Below are 19947 nucleotides of genomic sequence, written 5' to 3' on the forward strand. Positions count from 1 at the left end.
TAACCCAGCAACTTTGCTTCTAAAAGCAAATGTTGAAATTGACAAATTGAAATATGTTGAATATGACTGTCTGAAAGTTACTGAATCGTGCACTAAACCTAGACATGACATTGAAGATATCTGATTCGTAGAAAATGACCAAATTATTTTTGTTGATGGTTCCTGTTTAAGAGATAACATGGGAACATTAAAAGCAGGATATGCAGTGTGCACAATTTCTGGTATACTCAAAGCTTCCTGGCTTCAGGGAGTATATTCTGCACAAGTAGTTGAGTTGGTTGCTTTTACTAGAGCATGCCATGTTTCTGCATAGCTTAAAGTTACCATTTATACGGACGGCCAGTATGGATTTTGAATAGTGCACGACTTTGGCCTGCTGTGGTCACAGAGAGGTTTCATGACCTCTTCCGTTTGGCAAGTTAGAAATTGTGAAAGAAAATATGATTTTTTACAAGCTTTACAAATGCCTGACAAGATTGCTGTGGTGAAATGCAGGGCATACCAAAGCTCGCAAGAGTTTGTTTCAATGGGAAATGGATATGCAGATCAAGTTGCAAGGTTTTGTGCATTGAATTGTATATCCTTCAAAGACAAATGGGAACTGATGGCAGAAAAAGAAATTGGTACAAGTTATGCAATGACTGTTGTTGATACCTGAGAAGAGCTTAAGAGCCTGCAGGACATTTGGGTGTCCGGGGAGGGACAAGTGGTTTTACCCAACTGTTTACTGACTCAAATGGCTAGATATTATCATGATCAAACACAAGTTGGGAGGGATGCAATGATTTGAACATTTGACCAGTCATGGTTTAATCCCAAATTCAGACAGGTTGCCAAAGCAGTTTGCAACCGTTGTATGATGTCAACAGATGAATGTGGGTAAAAGAACAGTTGTTAACATGAGCCACACCGGAGGAGCTGGAGGTCCATTAAGCAGAATGCAAATGGATTTAATTGAAATGCCTGTTTGTGGAGGATTGAGGTACGTGTTGGTGATAGTTTACATTTTTAGTCACTGGATTGAAGCATACCCCACACGGAGGAATGACAGCCTTGCACTAGCAAAATTATTGCTTAGGGAACCGATACCACGTTTTGGTGTTCTGGTCTCTTGAGAATCAGATAAAGGAAGTCACTTCAATAACAAAGTAATTAAATTACTATGTTCAGCCTAAAACATTGAGCCAAAGGTGCACTGTAGCTATCGCCCTGAAGCCTCAGGACTCGTAGAACAAATGAATGGTACCCTGAAGTCACAACTTGCAAAGGTGTGTGCGTCTACAAATCTGAAATGGCCAGATGCACTACTGTTAGTTCTGATGAGTATGAGAAATACACCCACAGGAAAACTGGACTATCTTCGCACAAAATCCTCATGGGCAGAACAATGAGGTTGCCAGCGATTCCTGCAAATGCTCTTGTGAACATAACAGATGATATGGTGTTGGATTACTGCAAGGTTCTGGCTGATGTGTTTCGTTCTTTTGCTCATCAGGTGGAGCCCACTACTGTGCTGCCATCCCAAGATCAGAGTCACAACCTGAGAGCCAGAGACTGGGTGGTGATCCAAAAACACATGAGGAAGACTTGTTTGGAGCCTCAGTGGACGGGTCCTCATCAAGCAGTACTTGTTACTATTACCAGTGTGAAGTGTGTAGGAGTTCCCAACTGGATACATGCTAGTCACACTCGAAAAGTACCCTGTCCTTTCGATGACGCAGAAGAGTTGTTGAAAGTACCAACAATACCCAGACAAACTCCAGAAGCAGGGAAGGAAACAGGAAACAGACTCCGAGCAGACAGAGGAGAATCCAGATACCCCTGTAAGAGACGAGATAGAGGACTTAAAGGAAATTTACAATGAACCAGTCTCAACTGAGGCAGCAGGAGAGTCTAGACAGAAGAGGGCTCTCCCAGAAGCAGACGATCTCAAAAGGTAGACAGGGTAACCCACCGCCCCAGTGGGTGGAGTTAAGTTGGGTCAGAGTCAAATGGAACTGACTCCTCCAGGACCAGTTACAGGTACTTCAAGTCAAAATACTGCAGAACAAGGAGAAACTGTCAGTCCAGCACTGAAAAAAGACAAGTGGCCAAGATCGCAAGTTAAGAGAAAAGAAACAACCAAAGCGTCAACAAATCGAAGAAGAAGTAGACACCACAAGAGACAAGATTTTGGTGATTGAGAATTAAGTGGAGATCGAAGACTGAAAAGAAAACGAGTTGCAAATCAAAGACATTCAGAACCTGAATGCGCATATGCAACAACTAGTGATTGGGAAAGTGATTTTTAGTCATTTTGTTTTGATCATGAGATTCCAGGTCAATACTTTGGCACATGAAGTTCGTCAATTAACTGAACATTTAGAAAGATTTTGTGAAACTGAGAAGGGAAAGAGACATTAAAGATAACCCGTCGAGACTTTAAAATAAACTGATTTCACAAGCTGCTAAACCGATTTTTGACAACAGCTAATAATTTCTGACAGAAGCTCTGGAGAAGAAACTGAAAGCTGTAAGTAACTGCAACGAAGATTTTTTTCGTTTTGCTATATAGCTGAACTTTCCTAATACTTTCTGATTCTTTGAGTGATCACGACAGGCAGGTTAGGAACAATAAGTGCTGTAAATACACTGGCTCAGCAATTACATACATGACAGTATGTTTGCTATTGATTGTGAGCACGAGCTTTCTTAATAAAGCTGAAACTAATCACACCTCTTCTGTAGAAATTACTACACTTACAGAATTAGACAAGTTTAAACAGGATGAGAAATATTTGCACATAGATAACTCACAAAGAGATTTTTGCTATAATGTTTTTTATAGCTTTAAGTATGAGTATGTTGAGCCAATGAATGTTAGGTTTGCACGCAAATTCCTTCATCAATGGAAGAAGGGATAACTTACCATAGCTTGCCACTAACATATAGAACTAGTTGTAGTCTTTTATTAACAAGGTTTGCACCCAGAATACTTACAGTATTTTTAATCAAATCATGATTTAGTATTTTCTTTTGTTCCTATTACCAAATACCCGAGTAGCCTAACTAGGGAAAATAATATAGAAATAGTGAGAGGCTTCTTTGAACCTACTCTGACATTTGGCACAGCTTATACACACAGGAATAACCTCACATGCATGCTTTAACTAGTCGAAAACAGTTTTCTAGATCAAACTGATGGCAGGAGAAAGGCATTAAAGGGGAAAATAGATAAAGGGTTAACGAAAATTACATTTAGGAATGATCATGCATTTAGTAAAACTAAAACACAAGGGACATTAGCTTTAGATGTGCAACATGTAGGAAAGCTTTGTATATACAGACCACAATCCAGAACGGGCACTTTATTTGTGGGAACGAGTAAATGCAGACATGTGTTTCTTTTCCAGAGTAAATGGACTTTATGCTAAATTGACAAGACCCAGCGATGCTTGGGGTTTACTGTCTTTGTGGACAAAATGCTTATTACTCTCTTCCAAGAGGATGGTATGGCATATGTTATTTGATAATTGTTTTCCCAAAGATTTATCAACAACTTGAGAAACTAAACGAGACACCTAAACTAAATGAATTACACATTGCTAGACCAAAGAGAGAATCTTATTCTGGCGTAATTGGAGATATATTTGGAGCAATTATTCCCTCAGTGGGAGTTATTCTAAATTCTTTGAAGATCCTAAAGTTATCTACTATTGTGGATAACATGTTGACTAGTTTTTCTGGAGCCATGGTCTTAGTGGACACTGAAATGGCTGTGGTACGTTCTATGACTCTTCAGAATCGCCTTGCGATAGACATCCTTTTAGCAAAGGTGGGCGGAGTCTCTAAAAAGTTGAAATCGCAACATTGTTGCACGTTTATTCCTGATAGCAGAGGAGTTGAAAGCTTTATTAACAATCTGACTAACATTAACTCTGCCTTAAAAGTACTAAAAGAACCTGGGTTTTCAGAAAAGGTTGGCAAAGGTTTTACTACTGTGGGAAATTGGCAGGGCAACCTATGGAAAGGTATATTTGGGGAAATATTACAGTCAATATTGATTATTATGATTTGGACCATTTGTTTAATAGGAGCTTACAAATTGTACACTATAATTAAAAGACAAAGAATGACAAATTATCAGAGGAGGGAAGAAATTAAATTGGAAAAATTGAGAAGCAGATATTTTGATGAAAATTGGAAAAAGGAGGGAAAATGTGAGACATTATGAAGAAACATAATATTTTATCTAGAATTGTGTTGTGTGGTGACATTTACTAATCAGAGGAGGGGTTGTGAAAGCTGAATTAGTAAATAATAAATCTGCATTGATTAGTAACTATGAACCAACATGAATTATGCTAATATAGAGAAATCGAGTGTCTGGAAAATGTACCCACCTAGGTGGCAACCATCATGTGTATACATTAATAAAGAAATAACATTAACTGTTTAGCAATTCCATGCACATACAGAACTAAATGTATTAGTGGATCATACTAACGTGCTAATGAAATGTATTAGCTTAATTTTACTTGGCACAGAGTAATTATGGGCCTAGTCGACAAGGCCTCATGTTAAGCTTCATGGCATAAATAAACGTTCGTAAATGTTTTTTCTATCTCAGCAGAATTCACACTTGTTCTTTGTTCACACAGTGCTGACTAAATAGATTTGTAATGTTGCAACGTTAAACTTCTTGAGATCTTAAACTTTCTTGAAAGAACTGTCTGCTGTAATGCGATGTTCTAGCTACCGATACATTTGTATCTTTGGTGCGTGAGAAGCTGAAGTTCCCAGGACACGACAATGGCTTCACTGACTGGAGTTATGATCGCAACTAAAAACTTACCTGACAGAACTGGTGATGGCAACGGGAGAAGAGGTGTGCAACGTGTGAAAGACTGTCTAACTATATCACAGATTTTAAATTTAATTTTTATTGGTTCTACTATGAACACCAGATGTTCTGACCAATGACGGCATGAGAAATTACTTTGTGGATTTTACTTATCCCGACTGCACTTACCAGAAGCAACATAGTTCAGACACCCTTTCTTCATAACCTTTAGCCTCATCACATAGTTATTGCTATTATCGATTGTTAATGTTACTGATGCTGTCTCCTTAGCTTGATGTCCTTTCTAAGTTGGCTCAGCTAACTTACAGCCCGACCGTTGGCTAGCCAATCCCCTTCCCTTTCCCCTGCCAACGTTGACCAGACGGATGTCCAACTGACGAAGAAATCACAGCTTGCTGATCCATTAAGGAGAGGAATAACAAAAATAAATTGTTTCTGTAATAGATTTCTGTTCTTTCTTTTAGGTACCAACCACTACTTTTAGAGCCATAGCCAGATGTCTTTACGAATTAATCTTTGTCTAATTTTCTTTTGCTTGTCAGCTAAACATGCTCTTTGGATTAGAGGGTTAGTTAGTGTGTCCATGTTCAAATAAATGTTATTAACAAAGGATTGATTTTATTCACCTGTTGAGTCTAGATGTATGCCATTTCTACTGTTCAGATATTGTTATTAACTTGTCAGGTAACTCTTGAATGTTTAATGTTAAATGCTTTGGTTAAATTGAAGTTTTTCCGCCGCTTTGGTCAATGTATGCTGTTCATATATGTTTATCATTTGGTTTTAAGATTACTTTACATGATAATTGCATTGTAATCTAGGGAAATAAACTTTCTAATTTGATCAAAAGGTGTGGTTATCCATGGTCACATGGGCTACGGTGTGTAGAGTACATTGACTCAAAATTTCTAAAAATTGATTTGTTAAGCCAAGTTGTATTGTTGCTTGGTATGTTATGAGTAGAATCTGTGTCCATGGTGAAACCCTCTTAGCAAAGTCAAAAGGTCCATCGATCCTCTAACGCGCCCACTTATAAATAAATGATCAAAGACCAAATAAGGTCAGACACGCTCACATTCCCCAACTTACAAATGGGAGCTGAGTGCAAGCCCTTTATGTACTTACTGATCATTAAAGTGATTTCAGATCCACTTCACAGAACCACCTACAAGAGTACCTTTAACAAGACAGCCTTTTAAATGTTATCTCTTCCACGGTGGCTTGCTGTTTTCATTGACTGCATCTGCACAGGCTACTTTCGAACAGTGGAGGAACTGTGTTGTCTTTTTATATTTCATGATGTGTGGCTGCACTTGATTAGCGGTGGGAGAAAGGGTGTGTCCTCCAGAGATGTTTACATCTTGTTGTGCCTAATGCAGAAAGGTGTTTGTTATTTTCTGCCCAACCACTTTTACCATCTACCAGCTGCCACTGCTTTGATCATCCATGCAAACGTAATTCTTTGGGGTTGGGAGCATATAGAGGCACTACCTGTGAGAGGCAGCATGTGAGAAGAAGAAATAATCCTAGCATTAAGAGATGGAGCAACTGAGAGGATCAACAATGTAAGGGGTATATTTCTGCACTCAGTAAATAGACAATTCTTTAGACTGTAAGAATCTGGAAAGTTAGTCGTATAGCATTTGTTAAAAAAATGATTTGAGAGTCAGCACATGCATATGCTAACTTCTGCTTTGGTAGCAGACCCTCCTTTATTTATTTGGTAATGGTGTTGAAGTGTTTATGAAACCAAGCTTCTCTACAAACTCTTTTTGCTTTTCTCTTAATACAAGGAAGCAGCAGTACAAAGGACACAATTATGAGTCGGGCGGAATAGAATTCCAGTATTCCTATATGGAATTCTGCAATGCCCGCTTATAATTGGCCCAATCTTCCTGCGCCCGGATTTACCAGCCAGTAAAATTGCTAAGGGGAAATGGCTGCATTGCAGTTGGGTCCCTTGTCTGGCCTTGCCTGAATGTTTGCCGGATTACATTTGCCCCTGCCATCCTTGCAAACCCACTTTCCACATCAGCCCCTCAGCTCACATGTACCACCTGCTTACACACAAGTGGTTACTCTCACAGAACAGGGAATACTGTGCCAAATGACTCCCACCCCCAAAGTAAATCAGGGATGTTAGTTATTGTCCATTCCATGGGGATTAACTCTTAATTGCAGGAATTCCATGAGTAAATTCTACCAGTTATCAATAATTATGGACACTTTAAAATTCCTCATGGAATTCAGCTCTGTATTACTTGGAGCCCAGAGAATCATCTTCATGTTATCAATATCCTCTCCTTCCCTTCAGCTTCAGGAGAGGGATAAGGCAGGGGATTCCCTAGAGGGGTAAAGATCATACACATTATTGCAGAGACTTAAGGGTAGTCTAAGAGCTAAAGAAGGTTCAGAATCCTCCAAACCAGAGGGGACTGAAATGAATGATGAATGTGGACAGCATGAGGTCGTTGCTGGGTCTTCTGGGCAGCAACGGAAATATATCAGGCATGATAACTATATCTTCCAAATCTGCTCAAGTGAGTTTCTCTGAGGCTTCTCTTCCGCTGAAAGTCACAACAAGGACAGCTCACTTCTTTGGTGAGCCACTCAGGAATCACATTGACTTCATGAGAAATAGATTCTGATGCAAAGACTGTAATCACCCACTTGAAGAGAAGTGTTTTTAGTTTTTCAAGACTTTGTGGCAAACCCCTCTGACCAAGAGGAAAGCAGTAGTGATTGGATCAGAGAATACAGTAACAGTTTCTGATGTAAACTGGCAAGGGGTATCAGATTCCCTCAACTCACTCTTTTGAGGTTTCAGCTGGGGTGCCTAGAGGAACACATGCATAGACAAAGGATGCTGGCAAAAACAACTCACAAAATAAAGTTTACCTTGTTGAATTCGCCACAGAGATAACCAAAATGAAGACCCAGATATGTGGTTCCTTGAGTACCAGGACTGAGATGCCAAAGGTCGATCCCAGCAAAACATGAGACAGGTGAGGCTGTTGGAAGGGAAGGTGGGGAAGGAATACAAGTATGTTCCTCAAGACCTGCTTCCACACTGGGGTGGCCACAACAGGGCTACCAAACGTCTTTGCAGTTAAAGCTGCACACAGGGTTGCTGCAGCAGCCCTGAAGCCAAAGGCCCTGCCAAGAATAGCGCTAGCAATGTTTCTACACTACTGGATAAACTACTACAGAAAGCCTGCACACATTTAGCTGGCAGCTAAACAGAAACCAAACCCCAAATTGATGACCCATCTAGACCCAATCTACATCTACCAGGCAGATACTTTAACTGTGTGATGGATGTGAAAGCAGATAGGTCACACTCTCTTTTGCCAAGAGCACCTATGAGGAAGCTTACAGAAAAAGTAGTAGAATGGGTGCAGCACTGAGTCTTGGCAGTGATGTGGAGAGCAGCATAACCAACAAATAGGGATTACTTATATTAATCACCATAGACACACGTGCAGACGTTCTTCATCTCTTGGCATCTGCGGAATTGGTCTCCAAGGTGGAATATTTAGAAAAAACACCATCTGACCAATATCTGCGATGGGGAACAATTCTCACTTGACGATTGCGGCCATCCACACTAGAGGATGAGCATAATAAGGCACAATTGCTTATGAAATATCACACTGATTAAGTACCCACAAAGGATGAACAGAAAACTCTCTGCTTCAAAGGCCTATAAATGAGGCATCTGCAGGAAAAAAAAAATCCAGGGCGTGGACAGTACTAAACAATCAACTATGCAAATTAGGGACAGAACTGTCCCAACATTGTAGGCTATTCCATGTGCTGCATGACTCAGTGACCAACCTCACAGACGCAGCTGTGGCTTCCGCTGGTGGGAAAAAGCACTCAACACAATAGACTGGAGTACTTAAGATCTCATGAAAAATGGGACTTGGTGAGGATTTTATTCTGGATTTATCTGTTGTATACAAACCCAATGGTCAAAAAAGTTATATCAACACCTGGCTAGTACAGAGCTGAGGACATGAAGGTGCCATTTGTTCCCTGTGTTATTTAGCTGGGCTAACAAGCATGTGGCCTGGCATTTAAGGCGAAATGCATACAAAATCGATATAACTGGGCATACACACATTTCCCTGTAAATCCGATTGTACTCTACTATACACAAGAGATGTGAGAACACAACTGCCAGTAATGTTAGTGCAACTAGTACAATTTGGAAATTCCTCTAGACTAGTGATCAACAAAACAAAATTGATCTTCCTGCACTCGGACCAGGGGCACCGGTTACATCTACACACAAGCTAACAGTAGAATAGCAGACAGATGTTGTAGCTATAGATGGCACTGGCATCAGCTAGAGCACTTATCCACTTTTGAAAAAAGCTGCTACTATCAGCATGGGGAGAGTGGCACTTTCCAAAACGATACTTCTTCCACGTATGCTGTACTACCTTATAAATATACTGCTGAAACTCAAATGACTCTTCTTTCAAAATCTTCATGCCATACTGACCAAACTAATAAGGGGTTTGGGTAGGAGCGGAGTAGTAATGAAAAATCTGTTTCTGCCGAATGAGGAGGGAGATCTGAGAACACTGGATTTCAAAGCCTACTATATGACTGAGCTATTCCAGAGGGTAGAGTGTACATCCCAATTAGCCAGATGCATATTTGTCTCAAATACTCGAAAAGAGCCACACTCAGCCCTTTGGAGGACAGCCAGACACAGGTCTAACAGTCAAAGTCAAGTATCTGCGCAGCATAATCCATTCACTATATATGCCCAAATACTAGGCTAACATTTTCACAGTCCTAATGGGGGAACATCTTGTGTATTTCAGTAATATTATCTTACGTGAGGCAGAGTGGAAGAAGTTATGTCTTATTCTGATTAACCTTACACTTTGATACAGTATCATAGTACTAAAGTACTTTCAACAAAACTGGCAGTGATGTATTCAGATCGGTGAGGGAGAGCATGAGATTGTACGAGAATAGCATGTCGTTGTCCCATCAATTTCCTCTATTCATTTATGTTGTCTCTTATCTGAATAACCACAGGAAGCATGGCCGATCTAAATATTGCTTAAGACAAGGAACATTCCTCTCTTGTGCCCCTTCCTAGTTCGGAAGGATCAGGGAAATAGCCTTTTCACTGTTACTCTTGCAGATGGTGCAGCATGCTTAACAATATGAAGTCTACTATACATAAAATATCTTTCAGGCGTCAGCAGAAAAGTCCATCCCAAATACTGAAGGCTTTTTCCACATCCAAGATCTGTAGTGCCTTCTCCACATGTTTCACTGCCTTTTCGGTAAGGTGGGTCAGCCTCTGAAGGTTCTCAAATATCTAGCTACCTCTGATGAACTCAGACTCGTCAAAAAAGGCTCAACCCAAGCAGCATAATTTCCAGACTATGAGTTAGGTTCAATAGTGTGATAGACCTGTATGAAGAGCATTTACTTCATATCACCCCTATGTCTCATTTGGACAGTGCAAGCTTGAAAACTCTACAGAAATTACCTTAGAACATACACGGGCACTTTGGTTATTATTTGCTTTTAAACCACTCAGTGCTGCTTGTACCTCATACTGTATAAGGAAAGCAGCACCTCCCGTTGATTCACAGTTGTCTCCAAAATGCTACGATTGCAGATATTCTTCTCAAGCCATGAATAATTCTTTCTCACTTCTGTGAAGGTTTTGAGGGGAAATCCCCAAAAAACCAATCTTGCCCTGGTCCTCATATATGGTCTCACTGCTAAGAGACAACATATTGCATGTTTTTGTTCAAGCATTTGGTTTACAGTGCAAGAGGGATTAATGGCCCCTCCTACAAAACTTCTGTTTGATAGATAATAGGACCATCATAGATCTATAAACAATCAAAACATTTTATTTCCCATTAGACCTCATTATATGCCTATTAACTCTGCAAGCACCCAGAACTTTGCACTTTCCTTCTGCACTGGCCAATTCCCTTTCCGATGAGACTCGTCCAGAAACTTTTCCCTCCTAACTGGTGATGCCAGCGCTATCAGCCAGACTCTTGATAGAGACCTCACAGCATCCCATTACACTTAATCCAACCAGCAGGTTAGGTTGGCACATATTATTTAGCAGCTTCCCTCATCTTTTCCCGACTGGTTGAATCTTCTAACATATATACCCAGCCTCTACATCTTATCCCTGCGGAAAGTACCTCTGAGATTAAATGCCACTGTTATTGGGACTATGACCCAGTCTGACAACTTAGCAGACCCTAATATGTTGTCTGTCTTAGGAAAGGACATGTGAATACATTTGAAGAATGAACTGCTATGACCCCCTTCATATTTTCATCCTAGTAGCTACACTCAGTTGCATACCTGGATCAAAGAATTCAGCTCTCAAATGGATATATGAAATTGGTGATGGATACTACCTAATGGCTCAGCTCAGGTTGTACACATCAAAAGCAACCGTGACAGCTAGTAGAAGCTTAGTGAACACTGTTAGTCTTGCTCCCGGGTAACAAATTTGGCATCTGCCAATAAGCATCATAAGAAATCAACGAGCTGTACTTTCTGGAAGTAAGGTAACCAAAATTCATCCCTTCGGTGTATGAAGTTTAGAGCAAACAACAAAACATGTTCAGAGCTCACTATGGAACACAAGTATTGAAAAACAGTGTGCATGCTTTGATGAGATTCTGGCGCTCGCATTCCTGGTGTATATTTTCTCATATTCAACACTGACCTTCAGAGTGGAGATGCACTAAGAGCACAAAAACACATGGATCTAGAGAGGTTTTGAATACATAAGGGCCCATGAGGGCTAGACTTGCTTTGCATTTGTTGGGGTGATGAAGTACTCAAATGAAATGGGATAGGCTTCTCACGTAACTCCCAACTGAAGTTTCACATCATTTTGTTAAAAACATTTTAAAAAACGGGTACATATTTCTTTAACTGTAAAACACGGGATACTGCTGAGGGCCATCTATTCAGGATGAAATCCTGCAAGAGGTAAGTAGGTCAGAAATCTGGCATGCAAGATCGTGTATGAACAGCAGGACCTAGCAGTGTAAATGCAGTTCCTCAGGGCCTTGGGAGCACAGGGGTACTTAAGCAATACTGATAACAAGTACTCACAATTGAGATCTCAGAAACCCTTACTGTGAGCTCACCTAACTGCCAAAAACTATTTAAAATGTAAGTATAAATGTGTTGAAAGGGCAAGTAGTCAAATCAAGCTCCTGGAAAGTGATGTAGATTTAGAGATTCGGATGACACATAATAATATGAGCTTCCTGATGGCACAATTATTCACTTGACGGTCAAAAGCACAATAAAGTAGTATAGATTTGCAGAACTTTTTTTTTTTTTTAAATCCACAAAATAACTTGAAGGGCAACACAGACTCCTCTGGAATTGCAGCATTACAATTTACACTCACTAGCTATGCAATGGAACGAACAGTGGGGAATTTAGGTGTGGTAACAAGGAATAAAAGGGGTTAGGCATACGGTCTGGTAAAAGTAACCACGTTAAGAAAGCTCTGCTCTTTATTCAATCTTACTTTTGGTGCATCAAGTTTCTTCAATGGGACTGTAGACTAGAGAGCATGGGGGGGGGGGGTAGGTGGGGAGGGAAGACTTCTGCTCGGCCAGGCAGGATGGGGGAGATATGGCTAGTGAATCCGCAGGAAGCATTTAAAGCAGAAGGACCTTTGATTCTTAAGCAGAAAAAGACAGATCCCAGTATGCAGGGCAATTGGTACCATTCTCCTTCCGGTGACAGCTACAGGACGTCTTTAGCCTTAAGTCTGGGTAAGACTACAAGAGGGCAGGCAATTATTTGCTCCAAGTTAAAATTGAAGGTGAAACTGAAGACATGGCTCACACAGACAGATTAAATCCTCTAACAGCAGACGTTAATCTCAGGGCATTCTTCTCTTCTGTGGGCCTGAAATTTGGAGAATCCAATCAAATCCAAATACATCTTCTTTCATGCACCAGTCAATTCTGCTGTAACTAACATCATGAAGTGTTTCCAGATCGAAAGTGATGACATGCATCTAATAATATTAACAGGGAATGTCCATTTCTGGCAGGCAGTCCAAGGCACTAAAGGGACTAATGCTTGGCTCAAGCTCTGACTGCAGGACTGACCACAGAAATAATCCGTTTCAGGTTGAGATTAACAGACATGCCTTTGTCTACAGTCTGTAAAGTGTTTGGTTCAGGCAAGACTCTGGCTGATAAATCCAAAGTGGAATGCTCTAGTGAAACAAACACAAACTGTCATTTCCCGTTCAGCTTAAGTATTTGTTAATCTGAAGAAGGTGAGAGAGCGTAGTTTATATAATCTATATTAACATGAAATGATATATATAATAATAATGTGTGATAATGCCGCATAGAAAACGAAATAGTAATTTTGCTTAAACACGCACTTGAAATGTGACCACGGGGAGTGGCCGTCACTGTATACGTGAACTAATAATGAGGACTAAAATGTTTATAAATGTTATATTGAATAGGTTCTATACCAATTATTAATCATTATGTTATTGAATTTGTGCTGAAAATCCTTGTAGGCCTTAAGTTAGCATGAGCCGAAGCCTAGCTGCTTGGTCTCATATTAAATTTATTTTTCCTATCTTGCAGTGTGCTGACTCGCAAAAGGACATGACCTCTTGTTTTATTCAAAACTAGAAGCTGAATGTAACCATGCTAGATCCGTTCTCATGCATTCTTCATTGCTTGTAGGGTGATATTAAAACAAAATGCAACAGTGTAGATTAATGTAATGTACAAGGTCATTCAAACCGGTGAAGACAATGGAGCTACTGACCAAAAGATGTGCAAAGAATTACAGAAAGATGAAATCATACCGGACGTGCCATCTCTGAAGACATCGAACAGGAGAACCAATGAGAGACTTGTAAAATAACATGGGGTGAAAGATAAATTACCTAATGTATTTTCTGATAGGTTAAAGATAGTGGAGTATAGCAGATGTCTAATAGAATTTTAGGGGAATGTACGACGAAAAAGGGATAAAAACCCATGACTCGGGAAGCCATTTAGGTGGGTTAGGAAATGCTATTGATTTTATCCAGAAACTTTGTCACTCTGTTTGGTGACTTATTGGTTCTTTCAGAACCATCCTTGTCCTTAGATTGTCCATATTACACTTTACCTCCTTATGAGGGAAGTGCCCCTTTCTGTCCCGGAGGTGAGTTCTGACTGATGGCGATTTGACTGATGTCCTGAAGACAAAGACTGAATCTGTGCGCTGACCTAAACTTTGGAGGGTAACTATGACAATACAATTGTGATTTGTCTGTTTGCTTTTCCTTTCTAGGTACCAACTGCTTACTTTGACAGAGACCATAGTTAGATGTTTTCCAAATTAGTGTTCTAAATTGTTTTGCATGAAGCCCAACATGCCAATGCTAATTAGTGGTTAGGAAAGGTGCTCACTAAACTGATACAAATAGACAAACGACTGAATCTATGTTTTGTTGAACTGACGCGTTATTGACACTCTGCTAAAGATCTATGTTCACGCCGTGTTATGTTTTGATGTTTGTGATTCTTGCCTTAATGAAATCCTATCAAAGTTGCCATATCGTGACTATGCTATTATGTTTCTTGGTTTTGAGATTAACGAATCTGCTTTTAGAATTGTAAACAATAGGGAATAAAACTCATAAAAATTCTACTAAACTGGTGTGGTTATTCATGACTGCAAGGTCATGGTAGTAGTTTTTGAATTGATTAATGACTTTGAAATGTATTGTTGTGATAAATATTGATGACATTATTGACGTATTGACTGACATATTGATTAGCTATCTCATCCTAAGATGTCTCTCAACTGGGTCAAAAGATTCAATGGCCTAAAACGAGTCCTGATGTGTAATAAATGATCATAAAGGGACGCGTTAACAAAGACACACACCAACAAAGGTATAATGGCATGTGCATTAGAAGAAAGAGCATCAGTGGCACTTAAGAGTGGCATGGAACACAGCTACCTAAAGGGCTATATTGCCTAACATGGCAGCACGCCTTCAAGGGAAACAAATATAAACAGTGGCAAGCAGTCTTAGATAACATAAACCCTTATGTATGCCAGCAGATGCCACAAGGCTCTCTTTTCCATCAAGATTCGAGGACCCCCAGGACGAATACAAGAATTTTCCACAAAGGTCCAGTAAACATAATTTTTAACCTAAATCACAAGCCAAACGTGTACTGAAATGATGTGTTGTACTCTTCTTAAAATGTAGCTTGAGTAATTATTGATGACACATTCTCATGCGTGGTGCTCTTCTCGGCAGTCAGCAGGTAACTGCCACCTTGGAGAGACTGCACCATACAAAATTTTAAGTAAGAACAGAGAATCTCAGAGAGGATTCCAGACCAACATAATGTGCAAGGCAAGGAACATTACAACACATCCTCTTCTGTTAACAATAAATAAGTCATAACAATAAAAGCTAACAGAAAAACTAAAGGAAAATAAGCACATATATAATATTTTTCAATAAATATGATCATTTCATCACAACATTTAAAAGATCAGAGACTTCTAGTAAGTAAATATACAGGTCATGAGCTCACTATATATGCAGTACAATTTTATCACCTAACACATATTTGTACACCCAAAACTCATGTTATATAATCTTGTAAAAACACAGGCGATCTTCTTGGTCTAGGGATTCTACTAACTGCGTAATTTGTTCTCATAATGGAATTCTTTGCAGCTGTGAAGTTTGCACCATATCCACCTCCCACACAACCTTGAGTGCCTGTTGAACTTACCACTTCCTCATCTCTCATTAACATGTAACCACTACGCTCATCACTCATCTCCAGTCACCCTGTTTAATTCAGTTCCATATTTGGCCACTATTCTTAAATTCCATCGTTCACCGGATCACATGCAACCTGTGAACTTTCAGCACCTTGAACGGTCCCAGAAATGTATTCAACCCTTTTTTCACAGGTCCTGATTTGATCTTGACCCAATCACATGGCTCAATTCTAGGCTTGCCACATTCCACAATAGATTTATGACAACTATTTTGAAAACTTTTACCTTCAATCAAATTTCACATCCAAAAGGTATTACGTTTATACATGGGTTTTCTCTCTCTCATGACAAAGAACGGTACCTTACCCTTAGTTATACTTTCTGTAGTGCAATATGCCCATACTAGATTTGAAACCAAGATTTTCACATCCAATTTGTTCGCCTTGGCTAACTGCAATTACAACAGGAAAAGCATCCTCACTAAAAACTTCTCTCAGAACCCTTATGGTTGCTGACGTGGTGATTTCAGACATAAACTTAACTACCAACCATTTGGAGTGAACAGCTACCATTTCCATGGCAAAACTTCTTCCACAACCCAACCCTGACAAAGGTCTGATAAAATCCATGCATACACTATGCCATGTACTTCAAGGATTGGTTATATTGCCACTTTCAGTTTGCACTCCAGCTCTCAATCCCTTTTCACTCTCTTTGCATTCTGAACATTGTTCAACCCATTCCAGTACATCATCATCCATCCCAGGCCACCAAAATTCCATTCTGAGTCTTTTTTGTAACTGTTTGTCCTAAATGTCCTTCAAGAGCAATGTCAAACAATCTTTTCCGTACCCCTGCAGGTGGAACAATTTTATCTTCTGACAACACCATTTTCCTGTTTACTTCAGACAGCTCATCTAAAACTTTGCTATAAAGGTTGCACTATTACAGGAAGAGTGCTATCTTTCTACCTCCTTTTTTTTAACCAAGTCTATTACATTTTTAGTACATTTACACTGTCCATAGTTATATACCAGTTTTCCTCATTTACTATACCTTCAGCCTTGTCGCCAAAATGAAATGACACGTCGTACTCTTCTTAAAATGTAGCTTGAGTATTTATTGATGACACATATTCTCATGCGTGGTGCTCTCCTCGCAGCTTGGAGAACCTCAACCATACAACATTCTAAGTAAGAACACAGAATCTCAGAGAGGATTCGAGACCAACATAATGTTCAAGGTAAGGAACATTATAACACGTACCCCATGACTATCAATCCAAGGAGCCACCAATGATAAAAGGTAATTTACTTTTTGGTGAATCCATTCATACCAAAGTCCAATACCCCACTGAGAGACCTACTTGTACCAGAAATCCTATAAAGCACATATGCACTTTGTGAATCCAAATCCATCCAGTAAGTCAAACATGCTGAAACGAAGAGCAGGAAGGCAAAGTGATTGGGCCTGTGACGTTTACCCTTACACATGGTCCATAAAAACAACGTGAAGCACACATCTGTGTATAAACACCAAGGTGATACAGGCCTGCCAGAGCTCATAGGACTCAAAAAGGAGAAAAAAATATCAGATCCAAAAACATCACATGTGCATTTGCAGTGGGAATTCCTTCCACTAGTAAATGTTGTAAGAAAGCGGCCAACAAACAGAAGGGTAAAATAATTTTATTTGCAAAGCTTGGGAAATTACCCCCAAAAGGGATATAACAACCTAACACCAGTCCCTGAAAAGCGGCGCCGTTTGCTGTGCGCGAATCACTCACCGCTTAGTGTGCGTATCAGGGCGTTATGATTTACGCATCAGGGAGGAGTGCTACAGGTTGCTAGTCAAATCCATGAAGCTCCAACATAACTTTTGGGGTGCATTTAGTAGTGGGGCAGGATCACAAATAAGTAGTAAACATCTGACTACGTTAGTCCTGAGATAACCAATTGAACTTGAACTATGTTACGTGTCAGACGCGCATGCACTGTACCGTGAGTCTGTCAAGCATTTCTGTTAAGACTGCTTAAATACGGATTCGTAACTTGCTACCTATACCCGGGCTTATCACCTACTGAATGGAGCCCGCACTGCTTCCATTTTTCATTGTTTGTGTTTTGAAAATAAAACTCCACATTCAAGTTGCCAACCATAACAATTTTCGCAGTTCAAAAGGCAACGACATGGAAACTACCTCTCTGCAGGTTTGAAAGGATGAAAGCTCAAAAAATCAGGACATGTTTTCAATGAACACACAAGGCGCTACTACTATTTTTCACCTGACCAGCTGTTCCACAAACGGACCTGACGACTTTAAATCAGACATAAGTCCCACGTCGTAGGAGATGGAAGATATGGAAGCCTTCTGCACTGACAGAGAGGGTGTGAAGCTGCATCTACGCACCAGTTTTGACAGTTTGGGGTCGCCAGGCTCTGACAAGAAAATGTTGCCTTTATAATAATTATACATGATTCCATACTTCTTAAAAAGGTAGAAGTATAGTGGGAGGGACAGCCAAAAGATAAGCATGCCCCTGTTTGTGTGCACCCTGGCACACCAGCTCAAAGGGAGCCTTAAAGGGGTCAGACAGAAAACTCGCGTCACGTGACACTGACCTGCTGTCCCCGGACGCCATAGGATCCTTCTCCCTACCACCTCCAAAACTTCCCTCACCAGCTCGGCCGCTGGCGCTTCCTCTTCCGCTCTCAGCTGGAAGGCTGCAGGGGAGCGGCCAAAGCCGCCAGGTTGGACGTCCAAAACAAGCCCAAATCCCCTAAAAGAGAAGCCCAAAACCTACCGTGTGTCTCACCAAAAGAAGCCCAGCGCAAGATTTACAGCCCACGTCCAAAATTGCTAAAAAAGAAATGATGGGTGTTATACGACGGGTTTCAAACTCGACAGTAATTTTAAACCAAAGTGACCGTGACTGTAAAATTAGGTGGCCGAGCACTGGTGGCTCTTAACATTTTGAACATCTCGGATCCAGCAGCTATCTCTGGGCCGGATTTGGAGTCATTCCGCTTAGGGAAACATGCTTTGTCCTGGTGTCACTCACCGACAGCGGACATAATTCAGCAGCGCCTGTACGTTGTCTGCATTCTATTCAGAGCGGTTGTGAAGGGGTTTTCTTCTTTTAACAATCGCTGGGCCATAATCAAAGGCCTTATTTAAAATGCCAAGAGACCTACATTTATTCTAGTATTATCTTCACTGAGAGACATCTGGAGCTTAACGTCTATATTGCTAGCGCCCCGGTCCTTACTAAGTAAACTTACAAGGGGACGAGTATAGGCCGATGAACCTTTTGAATAGCATGGAGTATCCTGGCTATGTAGTAACTGATGACCATCAATAATCAATGTACGAATCAATAATCAATAAGAAAAACCCCAATCATTAACGTCAACATTTCATGAATAACCACAACTCAATTTACGTTTTAACAATTTTTATTTCCCTATTAGTTACAATTCTAGTCATCAGGTTAGATCAAACTTTATTCAATCAGTTCAAAGTTAGCTCATTAGTGGCCACCAATAGCATAATCTAATCAGAACTTGAGAAAACATATGCTCCCTTGCTTCAGCGTAAGCAAGCAAAGATGAATGTATCGACATTAATAGCAGAGTTCAGCAATCAGTTTGTCAATCATTTGTCACTGTCAACGTCACCCTAAGGAACCTTACCTAACCCAGATTAGCATAAGCATGTGGGACTTCTTGCGAAAAAAATGTAGAAACGTGAATTTGGAAAACATCTAGCTAAGAAAAAAATGATTAAATAGCGCAGTTGGTACCTAGAAGAAAAGGCACAAAGGTAATCAGTCACATTGTCATAGCTACCTATCCACGGAATGGATCAGCAACAAAGCCAGTCTCCGTCTTCAGGTCATCAATGGATCAGCAAGGCATCAGGCTCTCAAGAGCATGAGCCCAATGACAGAATCTCGAATTGCGTCTTCTGACATCTAATATCTGCATCAATTCTCCCCTCGCATGTGAAGTTTTAGCCCTTGTCATGACTTTTTATTACAGTTTTCCAGTCCATCCCCCTAATTCCTAATTGGTCAGTCAATCGGCAGTTATTACCCTAACCAATAATACTATTTTTACAAATCTATGAATTCTAATATTTCAACGTTCTCAGTTCATTGATTGGTTCACTGTACGATGTCCTCATCATCCGGCTCATCAGGTATCGAAAATGTTGCATCTTCTTCTCCAGTCAGTGCTTCTATTGCTTGAGTCCTAGGAAAGTACATCGAGTCTGCCTTACACCAAATTGTTAC

General features: G+C 40.2%; 1 protein-coding gene across 1 annotated transcript in view; it reads right to left on the minus strand.

The window, feature by feature from the left end:
- The window catches only part of RALBP1 (ralA binding protein 1), a 211957-nt gene extending 193524 nt beyond the window's left edge, over positions 1 to 18433 (minus strand). The window contains exon 1 of the mRNA XM_069216586.1: positions 18275 to 18433. The gene's annotated coding sequence lies outside the window, so the exon portion shown is untranslated. The remainder of the gene's footprint in view (positions 1 to 18274) is intronic.
- Positions 18434 to 19947: the final 1514 nt, after the last annotated feature.

This window comes from Pleurodeles waltl, chromosome 2_1 (assembly GCF_031143425.1).
Source record: "Pleurodeles waltl isolate 20211129_DDA chromosome 2_1, aPleWal1.hap1.20221129, whole genome shotgun sequence".
Lineage (NCBI taxonomy): Eukaryota > Metazoa > Chordata > Amphibia > Caudata > Salamandridae > Pleurodeles > Pleurodeles waltl.